At 39.2% G+C, this 20,137-nt stretch overlaps 1 long non-coding RNA gene across 2 annotated transcripts; it reads right to left on the bottom strand.

Annotated features, from left to right (window-relative positions):
* Positions 1-1,866: 1,866 nt before the first annotated feature.
* Positions 1,867-9,274, bottom strand: LOC135734490 (uncharacterized). Of its 2 annotated transcripts, none has more exons than XR_010527362.1 (5): positions 8,909-9,274; positions 7,901-7,954; positions 4,364-4,474; positions 2,109-2,145; positions 1,867-2,005 (listed from the first exon to the last, which is right to left on the bottom strand). It is a non-coding gene; the product is annotated as an uncharacterized lncRNA (long non-coding RNA). The 2 variants fall into 2 exon arrangements; XR_010527363.1 differs by having other exon boundaries at positions 2,109-2,142.
* Positions 9,275-20,137: the final 10,863 nt, after the last annotated feature.

Genomic DNA, 20,137 nt, shown 5'->3' with positions numbered 1-20,137 from the left:
ATGTGAGCAGCAAGAAAGAACAGACTGCCCTACTGTGGATAAAGTTTGACACTGCAGCATTCATATAGAGGAAGTTTACCCCAAAATGAAAATTGTGTCAATTCCTAAGAACAAACATTTACTTTAAAATAACCAATATGTCTTGTACACTATTTGTCCATGACTTTTAAACCTATACAGTTTCTTGGTGTGAAGACTGAGCAAAAAAAGATAGATTTTTTTTTGGGGGGGGGGGTTAGTGAGCTACTCATTTAAGTCGATCAACACCTTTTGGGACACTGGTTTAAGATTAGTAACATACATTCTAAAAAAAATACTGGGTTATTTTTAACCCAGCGCTGAGTCCCAAAAGGGACAAAGCCATCCAGCAAGGTTTTAAATGACCCTGGGTTGGTTCAACACAAAATGCTGGGTTAAATATAAAAATGTTCTGTCTTAATTTAACCCAGCTGCTGGGTTTGTCCCTTTTTCACCCAATGTTTGTTACTGCTGAGTCGCATTTTATTTGCATTTGTATATCCACTAGTGAAAATTTTCATACAAATACAAGACTGTAAGTGAAGAGCAAAGTGAATGAGTCAATTTTGACCATTTTATTCAAGCAGCGGGAAGTATTGCTGTATATAAAGTGCATTTAAAAAGTATTTAGATTATAAGAAATATCACATTTACATATGTATCCAGACCCTTTACAACACTAAAAAATGTAGTTCAGGTTGATTGGAGTCCACCTGTGATCAATTAAATTGACTAGACATGATTTTGGTAAGCCACACACCTCTCTATAAAAGGCCTCATGGCTGACAAAGCACACTCTGAGAAATAATTTTTTATGTTATGCTATTACCACATTATGTGTTAATTTGTGTTGATTTTGTGTTAAAAAACACAAAATGTTTTGTTTCAATAAAAACACAGCGATGTGTGTATAACACTGATTGTGTTGTTTTTAACACATCCTTTCTAAGAGTGCATATCACATCAAAAATCAAAACATGAGGTCAAAAGAACTGCCTGCAGGATTGCTGCAAGTCACAGATCAAAGAAAGACAAATTCTGCTGCACAGAAGAGTGCAGTGGCCCCCAAAATTCTTAAATTCTCAGCCAAACTGAGCAATTGGAAGAGAAGGCCCTTAGTGAAAGAAGTGACTAGGAACAAAATGTTCACTCTGACTGAACTCCAGAGATCGCTGGATGGAGATTGGACAAAGTTCCAGAAGGATAACCATCACTCCAGTTCTCCACCGATCTGGACATCTCCTCTCATTAGTTCAAAATGCACGAAAGCCCGCTTGGAATTTGCAAAAAAGCACCTGAAGGACTTTCTGACTGTGAGGGTGCTCTGGTCTAATGAAAACAAGATGGAGCTGCTTGGCTTCAATTCTTAATGTTATCACTAATAAAAACTGAATTATTTTTTTGTAAGACTCCACCATGAAAAAAATCAAAAAAAGAAACAAAAAAACAAATAGAACGAAGGGGTGTGAATACTTTCTGAATGCATTGTATATCTGAAAGCAAAAATTAGTGTTATACATGCTTATTTATTCTAATCAGTAGCACTTGGAAGAAGCATACTGTAGGCCTTACAGTATTTAACAATCTCTTGAAAGAGTTAATTATTTATGATTTATAAATTATTCATTTGTTTTCACAATAAAAGCAAACAGAAACGGAAAGAGTAAAATGGAAACCATTTGATCCAAGGTCCCATTCTGATTTCAAATTTGGATAGTTTTCTAATTAATAAAAATACAGGCTGGCTACATTTCACACAAAATAATTCATTTATTTTACAGAACACTTACAAAAACTATGTCATTTCCAACCATCATGACCTAAAGAGCCACAACAATGGTTTAATTTTCAGGTCTAATTTGACAATTGTTTTTTTTTTGTGGTAAAAAGTCAGTTGTCTGTCAGTTGTTCTCTTCGCTTTTAGGTATATCATCATATTTGTTTGTCCTCCGAAGATAGTCTTCAGTCTTTTCTGCTGTCAACATTCCTAAAAAACAGAAGTTGCACTTTTAGACTAATACTGTTGTTATTGTGTAGATATGATGTAGGAAAATATTGGAATAGATTTGTAAGCGGCATATAAAGACAACCTTTCCGTAGATGCCCTTCATGATGCTGCTGGTGCTGCTTTAAAAATGTAAAAAATATATATTACATAAAATACAAAAATGCAATTGCATAAGGTTTTTTGTTCCCTTTCGAAGAACTTCATGCTGCGTCAGAGAGCTGGCACTATGGGGAACGTCTACAATGTGACGGAGTCGGAGTATACAGTAGTGTCAAAAGTATTCATATTCATTACTCAGGTAGAAGTATAGCTACTAGGGTTTAAAAAACTTTAAGTTGAAGTTCAACTCAAGATTTTTACTCAAGTAAAAGTGTAAAAGTACTGGTTTCAAAACTACTTAAAGTAAAAAAGTAATGAAAGGAAAAAATGCCATTGTGGAAAAAAGCCTAGGCCACGCCACAGTGTGCACTACCCTATCTCCTCAAAAAAAAAAAAAAAAAAATCTATAGGCCATAATAACTATAGTGTTATATTAAAATATTAATGTTAAAAAATTGAGATGCACTAGGCCAAGGTTAGCCAACGTCAGTCCTGGAGTGCTGATGTCCTGCAGATTTCAGCTCCAACCCTTATAAAACCTTAGCTACCTGTAGTTTCAGATGACTTTTTAGACCTTGATTAGCTTGTTCACGTGTGCTTCATTAGAGCTGCAGCAAATCTTACATTAAGGTTAAAAATGAACACATTTTAGTACAATGCAAACAACAGCAACACTGCAACAGAAACACAAACTACAATTATACAAATATGCAATTATATATTATAGTCTATATTTCTGCATCTGAACTTGTGTAATTTAGCTAATGGACTTTAGCCTAATCTAATGTGACAAAGCTAATCCATGTCAGTATAGATCCAAGCAATTTTTGAGAATTACTAAATGTATTTCTTGTAAGTAAATTAAAAGTCAGCTTTAAGAAAACAGCAGATGTCTATTAACAAAAGCAACAGTGGGTATAGTTATGTTGTCAATAATACAGGTGTTTGATTGACTTAACACTCAAGCATTCAGCTAAGCAGGTTTTGTTCATGCAAATAATAAATAAGTGTAGTTATTAGCATATACAAAACAACGAATGTTTTTAGCATAGATATCTTTACCATGCTTCAAAACGCAACGCAACACAATGTCATTTTAACAACTGAAGTTACATGATATAAATTGGAACATTTTCATACTATTTAAATCACGCAGATGAGTTGGTCTGGTCAGCAGCCAGCTATACATTTTCACAAGCTTGTGAAAGTGAACTGACCTGAAGGTGATGCATGAGTTTTATTTCGTACTTTTCTTTTCCATTTGAAGACAGAATGCTGCGTCTTCTCGAGTATACAGTAAGTGTCCATCAATTTTGATGTGTGTAAATGAACAAATGGATGGCGAATGATATCAAAGCATTGCGAGAGCAAACTGCTCCTCATGCTTTCTAATCGCTCTCACTGTACTTTTATGTTTATCTGCGCAGCGCTATTGAACAAACTTTTGATCATGTGCAGTCAGATGGGGGCACGGGGATCGCGTACAAACCAATAGGGTGTCGGAATGGTCTATGTTTATGCTTCTCATCCAACCACAATCGCATTCATCTGGATGACACAATTTATCTAGATAGGTTTTTCTTTTAACAATGACAAGCCGGAATGAAAAAAAGCCAAAATGAAATAGGATTAACAAGGTTATTTTTTAAATGTAAGGAGTAGAGGTAAAAAGTCGTCTGAAAAATAATTACTCCAGTAAAGTATAGATACCCCAAATTTCTACTTAAGTAAATTAACAAAGTATTTGTAGTTCGTTACTTGACATCTCTGCGCTGTAGGCATTCCCCATAGCGTCAGCTCTCTGACGTAGCGTCTCATTCCCTTTAAAGGGAACAAAGGTTACATATACCAGAGACATATTCTTTGTTCTTTTGTTTATTGTTTAAATCATCTTACACCAGAGGTGGGCAAACATGATTGACCCAAGGGCCATAGTTTGTGCATGATGACTAAAGCCTTTTATTTTTTTCAAATCAACACTCAATCTACTATACTGTTTGAATAGACATGTAGCCACTGGACTTGTACCATCTCTACCCTGTTTTTCTGAACAGAATTTGTTATTTTGTATAAAATAGATTATCTATAGTAAAAGTGTAGCAACCATGCTTTTTGCAGATTGATTCCCAAACCTCAGATTTTGATTGTGTTTTTCTCCAACTTGTTATACAATGATAATGAATATATTTTAAAAACTACCTGTACCTCTGGCTTAAAAAATGCCAACACAGTTCTTACCTAATTGGTCATTCTCATGCATTTGTCTTCTGATAATGTATATTTTTACTGCTAGAAAACAGATGGAGAAGAAAATCCCAATCCCCACTCCAATCACAGCATATTTTATTTCTGAGGCTCAGAGAAAAGAAAGAATTAGGACAGCTATATATCAGCCTAGATTTTCAAATGTTGTATGGCATAGCGCATAGTATGTCAAAGTGAGTAGGGGTGAGCGGGGCACAAAGTAACGCAGGGTTTATTGTAACACAGCTACTTATTAATACAGGTCTAAGCAATCTGTGCTTTTGGTCTTTCTCTCTTACTGTCAGAAGATGATCACCTGTGAATTTGTAAGAAGTGTTGATGTATTTTGGTTAAGATATTGAAAAAAGGATTGATTTGGGGGCATGGAAGTAAATTTCTTTATTTTCAGAGTTGGGTATAACGCGTTACTATGTAACGCATTACTGTACTCTAATTACTTTTCCTGATAACGCAGTAACGTAACGCTTTACATTTTAAATGTATGTAATTTGATTACAGTTATCAATGACAACAAAATTACATTACTAGCGTTACAAATTAAGTGTTGAAAAATTATTTAAAATGTATTTTAAAATGACGTTTTGCCGTTGCTCAGCAACGTATGTTAACGAGCATGCTCGCAGAGTCTGTTAACAAGCATGCGCGCAGCGTCATTTAACGAGCATGTGCATAATCACTCATCGGAGACGCAAGCAAATGGATGCTGTGTGAGCAGTGGTTGATCATTCAAGTGGAATACAGACAATACATGTCCAAAAAAGTGGGGTTTGCGCGATGACATCTGGTCTGCCAGAAACGATTGTACAGGTGTGTTTTTAAATTACTAATGTACAATAAGGTTTTCTTTTTTAACATTATTTAACTATGTTATTTAATCATGAGCTCAATGCGTGCACTTGCATTAATTAATCATATGTTTATTTAAACAATTACCAAAACAACTTTTGATTGTTATATTTAACGAACTAACATGAATATTAACATTCTTTAACTTGACCAAAAAGCCCTCGCGAATGCGATACGTGTTAAAACTCTAGTTTCTGTCTCCGCGACCGCGAATGAATGTGCATAGATAGATAGATAGATAGATGTTAATAAATGTAGAATGTTTAATGAGAAATGTTAAACATGTGTAACTTATTATAAAAGCTACAAATATTTCTGCATCATGATGGCCAGCAATTTTAGGAGAGTGCAAAACACACCAAAATAGCTTTACGCATTCAAATATGACCTTCGGTGTCTCGTCTCTTGTCTCCGCCCCCTTTTTCTCCCTGTTAATAAATTAGTTCATTACCCTCACTTGTTTTCAAACTTGTTTTGTACTGTTACTATGTGATTCTGTCTAGTGTTAGAATCATAGTCAAGTCTAGTTTAAGTCATCTGTCAGTATTCCGTGTTTGTTCTGCCCCCACGTGGGCTCTTGTTTTGTCTGTGTTATAATAAAGTGTTTTCTGTTCACCCCCGTCATCGCCTGCGTTTGGGTTCATCCGTCCTTGCTTCTGACAGTTTTACTTTGTAGCTCTTTTACATTTGATGTTGTCAAAGCAGGGCCGGTGTCATGAGCAATTCGGTCCCCCCGAGCAATTCGGACTCCCCTAGGACCCCGCGAGATTCCATTGGCTGGAAAAACTCCTCATGGGTAGTTTTCTTAGCGCCTTATTACAATTCCTACAAAATCGCGTTATGATTTATGTAGTTAGAACGTTGTTAAAATTACAATTGATGTCTTTTAAATGATGTTTCATATAGTAGTATATAAATGAGGCTATAGGTGGGAGATCTACACATTGCTTGTGTCATATTATTTAGATATTATATTCTGTACCATTTCCACTTTTTACTGTCGACTACTTCTACAATTACTTACTCATTAATTACTTATACAAAACATGATTACTACATAATTGAATCACACATTTAAATTATAATTTATAAGCCATGATTACTACACTTTTACTATTGAAAAAATATATTCCGTAAGGTATGTAAATTTTTAATTTGTAAAAATAAAAGTATGGTTTTTGTAAAGCAGATGATGACACAAAAGTACTGATGTGTCTGCAACATGAATATTAGTTTATTATATAATTTTTTGGTTAACTTTTATCTTAAAAAATTTTTATGCTTCTATTTTGTACCACGTAATTAGCTTGCTAGACCGCTTACGCAGACGAGATATCGCAATCACACATTTTTGAGCAGGCATTAGTGCTAGGTACCAATCGGGGTCCAAGGGGAGTCCGAATTGCCCGGGGGGACCGAATTGCTCATGACACCGGCGCTAGCTATAGGCAGAGTAGGCAAATGCCTAGGGCCTCAAGCTTGGAAGGGGGGCCTCTATAACTGCTAAATCCATGTGCGCTGGTTCGAAAATCACTACTGACAGCATTAAATAAAGTTTTAAGGTGAGTTCAACTTTATGCGGCGCCGCCACTGCAAGAATCAAGTTTGTATTTAAAAAAGTTTGTATTTAAAGTCGAACAGCAAACAAAACTGGCGTTACCTAAAGTAAACTGTCTGTATTTCTTGAAAGTCCTCTACACTTTATTTTAGTTTTCAAATCATGAAAGTAGTTTGTCTGTTTAACTTCCAGTGGCAGCTGATTTGTATGGATATTTAAGGTAGTTTATAAAAAGGTATTGCAATAGTCTGATAGATAACTTTATACTGTATATTGGTTATGTAAGAGGGAAATTCTTCTTTATACCAAGTTAAAATAAAAAACAATAAAAGTTTTCTAGGAGGTGTTCACCTATAATTTTTTTAAGGTTAGGGTTTTTGCAATGTATTGTTGTCTTTTTAATTTTACTCTTTGGAGAAAGCAAAACTGTTATCCTGTGTTATCCCAAAAAGGTGGTGTTTTTAATAAATGTGACTGCCTTTAAATTTTTAACACATGTGGTTTTGCATAATTTCTAATTACATTTTAGCATAAAGTTAATCAATTTGTTGATAAAACTTAATAAAAAGTAAAAGTAATGGGGAAAAACATGTTTATTAGTAGTGCTCATCTGATTTCTTACGCAGTAGAAAAACACGTTCTCACATTATTCTGAAAAATAGAGGTGTGTGAGTGGCCTCCAACATAAATTTTGCCTAGGGCCTCCAAATATCTAGAACCTAGAAGTAACTTAAAAGTAAAGTAATTAGAAATTAGATTACTTTTTGCATGTAGAAATCAGTAATGTAATCAAATTACAATTTTAAAGTAGTAATTAGTAATTTGTAGTACTTTTTTTAAGTAACTTACCCAACACTGTTTATTTTATGGTTTTGTTTTTTACAATTAACCCCACCTATGGGGTAACGTGTGCAGTCCTTCACTTTTAGTGTAATTGTATGTAAACGTTAGGTGCCACAAACAAACTTTAAATGTTCATTTGTAGCAGAGATGTGTGTGTTGATTATTAATGCTCAATCCAACTTTTGAATGATAGAGCCAAAGCCAAAAAGCGTTAGTTTGTGCCCTGCTCTTCCATATTGTGGTTGAATATTGTAGACTATTACCTGGTTCATTAGTAGGGGAGTTTTGCCCTTTTACACATGTAAACACCAACCAGTCTGTAAAATTTTAAGTATATTTATTCACTTTATTTTTTATTTATTGTGATACTTTTAGTAATTCAGCACATAATGTCATTTCTATTGAATCATTATATTTGTTTTGATGTATCTCCCTGAAATGAGTTTTAGCAGGATGGGATGTCTCAAATAGAGAAGAACAGAGTGTCTGTTTCTGATAAGATGCTTTCCATTAAGATGTGTTGACTTCTGAAGGGTAATTTGACCTATATGAAATCAACATGAAACTGAGAAGATTAACTTCAGTTCATTTAGAGGACGCTTTTATCTAAATCAACTCAAATGAGAATAATGTAAGCTATTGATCTGCTTGTATTACAATATGTGTCATTTTCAGACTGCTATACAATGACCTATTTCGCTTACAAAGCTTACGTGGGCTTCCAGGAAACACTTACACACAAGACCTGCACAAAGGAAATGAGATTACATCTCCTTATGAATCATTACAAAGACGCACATAAATAATACAATGAAAATTAATAAAACTCATAATAGAATAAGCTCATGAGCAGCAGCACTGTACATGTAACTGTTTTATTTCATGCCATTATCTATTTTCATGTTACAAGGTGGTGACATTATTCAGTATACCCGTTTACATGTTAACTCCACACTCTGGGCCGAATTGTATTTCTGAGGTCAACACACTCATAGATTTGAAATCTTATTAAAACATAGACATTCTGTTCTTCTTTCTTTACAATACAATTCAGCACAATGCGTAAAATAAACAATACTGCAATACAAATGACTTCATGTGCTGAATAACTTCAAGTAAACATTACAATAATAGACAATGTACATATTTACGTCATAGATTTTACATATAAATTAAGATATATCAATGAAACAAATAATCATGTTAAAATTTGAAAATTTGGGAGCATTCCAAGCTTTACTATTAAAAACTGAATGATTTTTATTACTTACCAATGGTGAAGATTAAAATAGCTGAGTAGTACCTTACAGGGTCAAACATTCTTGAGTCTTTTCATGTCTGTCTCTGACATTTAGTCTTTTGTACTAATGTGATGATGTTTTGCTTTGAAGATTCGATTTCCTGCATGCTCACCAAACTGATTAGTAGATTAGATGTACAGATGACTGTTTGCCTGCAGCTCTTTAATGCTTTCCATTAAGTGTACTGTAAATAGTCGCTAAAAGGCAGTTTGTTGTAAAGCGTTATATACACCCGGGAATACAGTATATTTTATCTGAAAACCCCAGTACTGATTTTAAACAGTGTTTACGATGTATAGCTTCATGCTGCAAGTTAGATAATGGATCAGTGTATCAATTGCTACTTAAGTTTTATGTTGTTGTCCCACAATACCAAGCAGTCAAACTGCAAGCATATTGCACACATTTGTTTTGAAACCAACGCTCAAGATACCTGATATATCATTTTTGCTATTGCATGCACTGCGAGACCACTGATTTATCATAGGTCAAAGGTAACAAAGTGTTTTGCTGGAAAGAATGCAGACTGGCCAGCAGTGCCCTTCTGCTCCAGACAAGCGCTAACAGGTTGGCATAATAAACATTGCAGCCAAAGCATGCCACATCACGCCAGTGCCAGCATTTTGTTTCAGTTTGATTTAATAAGCTACATGAAAATAATTAAGGGATAGTCCACCTAAAAATAAAAATGTCTGTCAATATTTACTCACCATCATGTAGTTATAAATCTGTAGGAGTTTCTTTATTCTGCAAAAAATAAGATATTTTGATAAATGATGTTATCAACACAGTTGACGGTACTCACTGACTTTCATAGTAGTAAAAACAAATACTATGGAAGTCAATGGTTACCGTCAGGGGCGGAGTGGCAATCGGGAAAGTCTGGACTTTTCCCGGTGGGCCGGTAGTGTTTTAAGGCCGCGAAGGCCGGTCTGATAATAGCCGTGCTTTCAGTCTTTAGTGGTGCACTCCGGCCACACTAAAAACTATTTATCATATATTTAATATGCTTCAGCGCTCAAAATGTATCTGGCCGCACCGCTCTCTCTATCAAGCCCGTCTCCCCTGGAGTTCTATCAGCCAATCAAAAAATAAAGAAAGAGGCTACACAATAGCCAATCAGAAAATAGGACTGTTGTATCTGGGTAAGATTTAACGCAACAACCAATAAAAAGCATAGCCTCGCACACCACAGAGGAATGGAGCTCCGCGCATCACTTTGAGCAGCACAGAGTAGCCTAAGTCTGATCTCCTGTTTTAATGTTACAACAAATGCACAACTTTGACACAAACAATGACAAATTGACTGCTGTTAGAGAATGTTTCCCAGATAATCAGCATCAGTTTTTCACGAGTGTATGTAACTTAGCCAACAGTTTACAGCCTGTTCACTGACAACACCTGCTCAGAACATGTAAGTTGCGTTATATTTTCGTTATCACACGATGACTGACATTTTGCCACATAAAACATCTCTCTCCAAACAGGCTTAATAATTTTATAAGCAACTGTTTTGCAACCATAGTAAGCTTAATCTTACCTAAAACTAGGGAACTGTTGTTGACTTTAAGATCTTTTAAATAGACTTGGTATTCATGTTGTTGTGCAGTCATTTTATTGTAATTTTAGATTTCAGCATTTGCTTATTTTTTTTTGACCATGGAGGGCTGGTGGTCTTTGAAAATTTCCCGGTAGATTTTTGGGTCCCACTCCGCCCCTGGTTACCGTTAACTGTTGTCTTCATTTACTAAAATATCTTCTTTTGTGTTTAGAATAATGAAACTTATACAGATTTATAACAACATAAGTTTTCACTGATCCTAGAAAATTATTTAGCATGTCCTAACAGTGGGATACAGAGAAAGTGACATCAGTAACACGTTAGGGTTTACAATCAAAGTACTGTAACTTATTTGTGAGCCAAGTTTGTAAATGTAATAAAAAACTGCATACTGCAAGCATTAATCTTGTTTTAAAATGGCTTAGCACTGGTGTTACAGGAGCAATGTGTTTAGCAGATGATTATTACATAACTGCTATTCATATCAGACTCATGAGAACTTTACAGCTTGATGGGTTTTATAAACAGACAGTCCGTGAGTGTCAGAGAAAGTGCATTGCTATGTTTAAAGAGCACCTACAGTATTGTCAGATTCACATTTAAATTTCCTTTGATGTGTAAGTGTGTATAGACTCCTTCACATGCTGCGCGCGCAACCAACCTAGGCGTTTGATGTTTGCAAACATTGAAGGGGTCTATTTGTACATGTTAACAATATGCAAAATGTTCAAACCCCAAGGTAAATGATAACGCAAGTTATTTTTTACTTTAGGGTATGTACCTTTTACCTCCAACATAAATCTGTTTTCTTGGACTACAACAAACACACGGATGGTAGGCAACAGTTTACTTCCTGGGATTGGTGATGTAGACAAGATCAACATTATCATAATTCCTCCCGCTTCAGAATTACAGCCTGTAATGGTGCTTTTCCATTGCATAGTACCCCATGGTTTGGGTCGGGTCGCCTTACTTTTGGGGACTTTCCACTGGGTGCGGTATGTAGTACCTGATACTTTTTTAGTATCACCTTGGTTGGGGTTCCAAGCGAACCGAGCTGATACCAAAACGTGACACAAAAACACTGTAGATCACTGATTGGTCTAAGAGAATCATCACTACCAGCGCCATCGCTATAATGTAAAAGATTAGCTTTACCTTCGAGCTAGCTTGCACTCGTGTAAACCTGTTGTCATCTGTGCTTTGCTTTAAGTTCCCAGACTCCCTTTAAGTGATAAAAACCACTGTACGAGTGTTTGTACAAAACTGTTATGTGAGACAGAGGTAGTGATAAACGCAATGTGCAAACATCTATTTGTGGTGGTGAATTTTAATTTTGACTGAGAAATAAATGAATGTATGGGAATGCAAAGCATTCCAACAATGTTAACTTGTATGATGTCACAGCAGTAGGCAGCACAAATATAACAACATGCCTATAATCCCTCCCACTCCGAAGTGTAACTAAACTTGATGACAAAGCTAACCAAGCCAAAGTGAGGTGATCGACCTGACCTGAACTAAACCGTGGGGTACTATGCAATAGAAAAGCGCCATAAGTTAACTGCTGTTAGCAACCAAATCTTTCAAACATGATAAGGAGTGTCACGTTTCTGGCTGACATCAGAGGTGTTCAGGCCAATCACAACGTACAGATTAGCTGGCCAATCAGAGACACAGAGCTACAAAAATGTGTAAAAAGAATGTGTTTTTAACCATAAATCACGCAAACACATTGTATTATACCAAATACACAAAATAACATTTTTTAGCAATGAAATATGTGCTCTTTAATCCCACTCAAGGTTTAAATTATCAAAATGTATTGTCATTTTTCAGATTTAATAAAAAAGCCATCATTCATTTATCTACCTGCTAATATTATTTAGCAATAGCATGTAAACAGTTTGGACCTTCTTTGCATTCACTGCCATTGCCTCAAACATTTTTACTATCTACGCAAGAGCATGCTCACTTTCAATACGGTTCACTTCGCATTGCGTCAGTTAGCTGACGCTATGGGGGAAACTCCTGTTTACTCCGTGACTGAAGCCTATTGGTTAACGTCTGTACAAAGTACAGACCAATGACGTTTGAACCCGCGCGCGGGATGCACACGTCCTTAAATAAGCGCGGTTCAATCGTCAGGAGCTCATTATTTTCTCCTTCAGCGCGAACCTCTCGCTGCTCCGAAGAAAAGAAGAAGCCTTACCTCGCCGTTGACAAAAGCCCTGCAGCGGAGTCGAGGCCTAGCGTCTTCCCCTGCCGTTTTCCGGCTGAGAACCGAAGATAGCAGAGTCCAGGTCTAGCGTCTTCCCCTGCCGCTTTCTGGCCGAGAACCGAAGATAGCCTTCGCTTGCCGTGGTACGAGCCCTGTGCAGCGGACACATGCCTGACGAGGTCTCCCCTGCGGCCGCCCGGTAAGATCAATATTTTTAATATAAAGCTATAAGCTAAAAGAGCAGGCGCTGTTGTAATAGCGTCCAGCACAGCGGCTCGGTGAACCTCTCTGCTATGAATTTCCTCCGGGCGCGTTACCGGTCTGGCACCTCCCACGCCGGGACCGCACTTATGCTTTGGTTGTCTTATCCATGTTTCGTGCTCCCCCTGCGGTTCCTCTCTCGCCGGGATGAACACACGGCGAGCCATGAGACTAGATGGATGCATAGACAAGCACACACGGACTAACCCCCCCTGTGTTCTGTCACACCGCAACCGTTCATGCTTACAGAGTCCCTTCGCTCCTCTTACATTCAGTGGCAAGATCTCTGGCACATATATTAATCCCCCGAGTGCATCGGGTGATACCGTTCATACGACGCATGGCTGTTCTGTCTGTGTTGCTGCTCCCCTCTGCCGTTCCTCTCTTGTTGAGATGAACAAGCGGGTAACCGTAGAACTGGATAGATGCATACGACAAGCAAACACGGGCGGTCTGCCCCTGTTCTCTGTCATAGCACAGCCACTCGTGCTCCACGTTTGCCTCTAAATGCAGCTGTCTAGTGTTCAACGATTACAGAGCTTCATGCCCCTCCCCTCTTGGAGCGGCGCAATCTCATTCGTCTGCTCGATAGGGCGGATTCGCCGCGATTGGAGCACCAAGAACACTCATTATAAGAGATCTTCATGCCCCTCCCCTCCTGGAGCGGCACGATCTCATTCGTCTGCTCGATAAAGCGGACACGCCTCTATTGGAGCGCTAAAACACTTATTATAGAGCTTTACTGGCCTGAGCCTGTCTCACTTCGGATAGCTTACTGTTCGTCTGCCCGGTCATTTCTCTCTGGTTTAGACGGAATCAGAGGCAGAACGAATTTGTTTATAATATACTGAGGCCCGAATACCTCCCTTTATTCAGTCCCGTCCTATATCAGTGCGCTGAATATTGGTACATTCTTATATACCCTGTTTTTCTGCCCTTTTAATAAACGGCAAAACCGCGGCCTCACGGCAGACTTCCTCTCTGCGATGGGTTCAGTCTGACATTAAACCACCTAGACATACTGCTCTGCTCCGTGAGCCGTTCGGTCACCGTCACTACTGAGGCTTGTGCACCTGAACGGCTGAGCTCTGGTCTCCGCAGCACAGCTGCATCAACAGAGAACGAAACTGTCTGGAAGAAAGGGTTAAGTCGCGCCTCGGCTGGACTGCCCTGAAATGTTTTCTGTGTGCTGTTTATCCAAACATACTGTGTAATACTGTCGGTTATGCGACCTCACTATAGTGGCGAACGGTATTTAATTCCTCTAAAAAGAGTAATTTCCGTGCCTACTATACTGTGTATTGACACCCACGGTTGTACGGTGTCTCTAAACACTTTATCGCCTTACTGACAAGCAATCAGTAATACGCACACACGGCCCGCTGTCCATAATTCTATCGACGCTTGCCGAAAAAAACCCGGTTTGGCCATATACTGTGTATTGACACCCCACGACTGTACGGTGTCTCTAACACCACTCTGCCAAATTCGCTCGCAGCCCACCTCAGTTTCTCCGCTACGATGCTGATGGCGCAAACGAGCATGGTCTTACGGATGTTATTCTCTCTTCCTAGAGGAAGGACAGCCTCAGACTTTTGCATGGCTCCAAGCGTTTGAATCGCGCCCTCTCCGGACGGCCACTCAAAGGCTTACAGCCAAGCGGTTTATGACGTTTTTCGGCCATATAGCTGATTTATATTAGCGGATCCGAAGACGCTCACACCTCCGCTCCAATACTCGGAGATATTAAGGGTAATATCAACCTCAAGTGAGCTTGCTACCCGCCACAATAAGTTTCAAAGCTCAAAGTACCCCTCTAACGAGCCTCAGAAAGCTGAATATCGTGGCATTCTGTTCATAAGTCCACTTCAGTTTGACTAAGCAAAGGTCCCGCCCCGAGCTGACGGCCGGGACGCTTATGCTTAAGTTACACACGGCTGCATGAAGTGCTGTCATTACGAGCTAGCCCAGCATCTGCTGTGGGTTGAACACGCTTTACGACGGCAATCAGCCTTCGGCGCGTGAACGCCGTTTGTCTGATATCAATCACCTTGTACTGCGAATACCGTACATTAAGGGGATGATTTAGCACTGCAGCACTGTCGACCGTGTTATTGTGATAAAGCGGTCGGGCAAACTACGGTGGTTTCATTATTTACCGAACCAGACTGAGATCTCGCCCCCTGAACAAGCTGACGAGTCATCTCCTTTATAAACTCATTGCATCGCTTTATAAGCTATGTTCAATCAGAGTGATACGCATCTCATGCTTAAACTATCAAGATTCAAAATATTAACCCATAACAATGGGTGTGCGGAGATGGCATCCGTGGGACACGACCTACATTACGTGCCTTATGACACATTGACGCAAGCTGCTAGGACCCCTTTCACGAGGCGTCCTTATGCAAAGTCTGATTCATTCTGTCTAGTGACATTGAAAGTCTAAACCCCCCGCGAATCGTGGGTGGAACACTTTTCTCCTCACTACAGAGGCACGGCGGCTCTCTCCCCTACCTATATCTATGTGGCCGTGATAACAGCGAACCACGCTTTTACGACCGACCATTCATTTAATTCACAAGCCTGTCATCTCTCAGATGCGGACGGCGGCGGTAACAGCGAACCATGCTTTTACGGCTGGCCATTCACTTTATTCATAAGCCTGTCATTTCTCAGATGCGGACGGTGCCCGAGGCACAGCGCTCTGGAACTGTCCAAGGTCCTGTATGACAGATACGTTTGACGTACATCAGACAATCAGCTGTTCATCTGCGTCACAGATCACTCCCTAGAGCACCTGTCAATACAGGTTATTTATGGATCGTTGACGTTATCACCTCCCGTGACAATTATGCTCACTTGTCTTAGAGCATGGGCATGGTCTTAGAGGTTTCTCATTTGACAATTGTGACACGGCCGGCTGGTCCCCGCCACCACGTTGTCAGTTTACAGCTTCGACATCCCTGCTTCGCGCACTCAGGGGCGCCGCTAGCAATTTTGGGCCCTATAAAAAATAGGGGGTCAGGCCCCCCCATACCCATTTCGTACCAAACATACAATCCAACCTACTGTAGCTATTCAAAATCTTTGTCTGTAATTTAATAATACAGAACTATTTATTTTGCTATTGTTTTGACCACAGTTATCAGTATTTATAGATACCTAAAATGTCTGCAGCTAAGATAATTTATTGTGCAATGCAAATTTAATTGAAAAATGCAGTACATTAAATCAAATATTCAGAGAAAATGCAACATTCTTACATTCTCTGTATACTTGAGCTGTTACACACACGACATTGTAACATTTAAAAATGGCGAACAACAACAATGCATCTTTTCTATGTACATTCTGCCTGAAATAAGACTGGGTCAGCAATGCTTGACCAAAGCGGCGTGGTGAGCTTGAACCTGCTTACATCACGAGGCATTTTTTGGACCCAACATTCAATAGGAAAATTCAACTGCAGTAGCCACCGTTCAACCTGAAGAGGGCAGCACTCAGACGTTTTTACACCAGTATTGAAACACTTTATATCCAAATGTCAAAAAAACTTACTAAAATCAATGAACAGCACTAATAAAACCCCATTCTTACAGATCATTAACTAAAAAAAGTTGGTTTAGGGTTTAGTTACTCTTTAAGAAAACAGCTATACTGTTATTAAATGATTCTTCAGACTGTTTTTTAATCAACGGGGCTCTAAAATGAATGACAACTATAGCAGATTACGACATAGATTTCCATTGATTTCTTAACCCTGTTGCAAGTTGAGAAGCTTTAATATACATAATTTGACTAGTTTAGCCTTAGTTGCATTTCAGTTTTATCACAACCAACTCGATTTACGACTGCATAAAAATCCTTCCTTGGCATATTGCGTTACAAAACAAAACAGTGTGTAACCGATCGCATTTCTAGTTTATGTTAATTAGCTTATACTGGCTACGTTAATTTAAACAGCTTATAAGGGCTGACTTCGCGTTAGAACATAAAACAGGGAACGTAAATCACCTTGTGTTTTTTTAAACTTGGGTGAACAGAGCGAAGACTTTACAGTGGAAAGAAAACTGCATTGTATTGCTCCAGCGTCACATTGTGTAAACTGCATTTATAGTAAGGAAGTGCGCATATGCAGATATAGGAAATAGCAGTAAATACACACACCTTGCTCTCTTCTGAAGTTCACGCGCACTGTGAGACCGTGGATTGAAGACGGCGCTAAAATGCAGAGTAAAGACGGGGCGGAGCTAAGAGGGCTCAGCTTAAGGGGGTTGCGTGTGCGGCACAGTCCTTGGCTGGGGCCCTCAAAAGTTCATGGGCCCTTAGAATCGTCCTAACTTCCCCCCCTTACGGCGCCCCTGCGCGCACTACTGAGGTTTGTTGCATTAAAGGTGCGCCCATTAGCTCACCTGTATGCACGATATGGTTTTTAATTATATGCGTCCACCGTGCGCTTAGAGAAGCTCACATGTACACGCTATAACATTTTGGTATACAATAAGATGCGCTTGGAAAAGCTCACCTGTATACACAGCTGTGTTATGCTTTGTGACACATACATTGTTGTTCATCTGTGTACGTTCACGGTGCGTTGGGTGCCCACCGTTACGTTCATCAATCATATATCTGTACACATTCACGGCGCGTTCTGTGCACTGATTTATCTATACGCATTCACGGTGCACTGAAGAGTTCACCCGTGTGCGCACAATTTCTTATCAGAACACATGACGGTGCGCTCGAGAATCTTTCCGGCCTGTGCATTATAACACTCTGATTCATCTATATGCATTCTTGATGTATTCAAGTGTTCACCTGTGCCCGTGCAATTTATAGTCAATACACATTTACGGTGCGCTTGGAAAGCTCACCGATCTGTGCACTAGCTATAATACTACCTATATGCATCCCGATGCGCTCGAGGGCGCACCTGGGTTCACACTATTGTGGTATCTGTATAATCCCATGCTACGAACCGTTCTGCCGCATATTATAGTCAGATCGGCCGTTCGTGAGCTTCGCAGATCACTCACTACACGTATGTCTGTTGCTAACAGTGGTTATTTAGATGGATCGTTGAAACCATCGCACTGGCTCACGCCCCTCTATGAGCTATGTCCTATATAGAGCCCACTCTGTGTGAGTTTGGCTTCTTCATGAACTTGGTCTACAGGGGTATCTATATTTGATATCTGCTACACGGCCGGCTGGTCTTCGCCGTCTACGTTGTCAGATTGTACAGCTTAGACGTCCCTGCCCTACGAGCGCAGGTTCTCTCGGCTCAATCATGCACGCTCATGCGTTTTATGTGTACACCACGGTGCGCTCAGCGAGCTCACCAACGTGACTCTGAATTTACTTATCTTGCACAGCCGCGGCGCGCTCGGTACCTCGCTGTCTTGTGCTATGTTATGTGCCCCCGGTGCGTTTTAAACCCCACCGTGTGCACGTCAACAATTTATATGGTGCTTACACATTTGCTTTAAAGCGGTGAATATGCCGGGTATAGGGCCACACGCAGTGTCTCTCCGTTAAGGCACTTCAGTATGTTGTGTATGCACGGCGTGATGGGATTACGTTCCCCCATAGCGTCAGCTAACTGACGCAATGCGAAGTGAACCGTATTGAAAGGGAACGCTTAGGTTACTCACGTAACCCCGGTTCCCTGAAATAATGGGAACGAAGCATTGCGTCTCTTGCCTTGCTACAAACGTCTACGCAGCGAGTGTTATTCGGCTGCGCGCTTCAGTCGAATAATAATGAGCTCCTGACGATTGAACCGCGCTTATATAAGGACGTGTGCATCCCGCGCGCGGGTTCAAACGTCATTGGTCTGTACTTTGTACAGACGTTAACCAATAGGCTTTAGTCACGGAGTAAACAGGAGTTTCCCCCATAGCGTCAGCTAACTGACGCAATGCTTCGTTCCCGTTATTTCAGGGAACTGGGGTTACGTGAGTAACCTAAGCGTTTTTAGTATATTTTAGTATGTTAGTATGCTTATTCTTTTTTGAGGACAATTAACAAAATTGCCAAATTTAATTGCTGCAATTGCTTAATTCCATATGCGATACTTGGAGACTTGCTGTAATAACCATTAAATAGACGAGAAAAAATAAATGTCGTGTTTTTAAAAGCATGATTAATAATATGCATGTTCTTGCAAAGTTTGCTATGAAATTAAAATTTAGTTTTTTTTATGTAGTTCTATGTGGTTTAAAGATGCATATTTAAATGCAGTATGACTTTTTGGGGCATTGTCCTGGACAAGGCTTATCCTAGTCTCAGACTAAAATGCATGTTTGAGCCGCCATTATTTAAAAACTATTGATTCTTAACATATGTCCTATAGATGTTTTGTCTCAAGACAGCAGTATTGTTTTATGTAAGGTAAGTTTGTAAAAACTACTTAAACTAAGACCTAAACTAAGGTAAAAATATAACTAAGGCCTGGATTAAACTAAACCCTGTCCGGGAAACTGCCCCATAGTATTGCAAAACAAACACATGAATTTCAAAACGCATTGCACCCTGATGTTGGTACAGTATCACATGTTGAACTGTGTAATGCAGGAACCCCTCCCAAACTTTGTTTGCAAGGATGCTTAACATTTTTTTGAAACATCAACAAGCTGGGGTGTTACAATGTCATTGCACTTTGTATGCCTGTTTATGCGTAAAGGTTTGCATTACATGCAAATTTCTTCCAACAGGGGGGCCTCAACAGATTTCCAAGGAGCCTTAAAGGAGCATTTCACCCGTAGAAACATTAATCTTTATTGAAAGTGTGTCATATTTGTAGTCGAAATGTAACATACATTTAGAATTTGATGCCTATTTGACAGAGAAAAGGGGTGTTTGTAGTCTCACTCCCTCAACAAAGACATTGCACTTCCTTCTTTCAATGATGCAAAATGATGATTTTTACATCATTGAAAGAAGGAAGTGCAACACTGAAATCTGTATTTCTCCTCTCTCAGCGGTAACTGAGGAAATGATGCATGACCATTCAAAAACATGACTGGGGTTCTAACTATACAAAGCTTAATGCAAATGGGTGAAGTGTCCCTTTAAGATGACTTAAAATTATTCAAAATAAGACAAAACAAGCATTAATGATAAGCTAAAGCATGCAAAAATATTTGTAGAT

The sequence above is a fragment of the Paramisgurnus dabryanus genome, chromosome 1 (assembly GCF_030506205.2).
Source record: "Paramisgurnus dabryanus chromosome 1, PD_genome_1.1, whole genome shotgun sequence".
In the NCBI taxonomy this organism is placed as follows: Eukaryota; Metazoa; Chordata; class Actinopteri; order Cypriniformes; family Cobitidae; genus Paramisgurnus; species Paramisgurnus dabryanus.
Note: the sequence above shows the minus strand (reverse complement) of the source record. Positions and strands in the feature narration are given on the sequence as shown.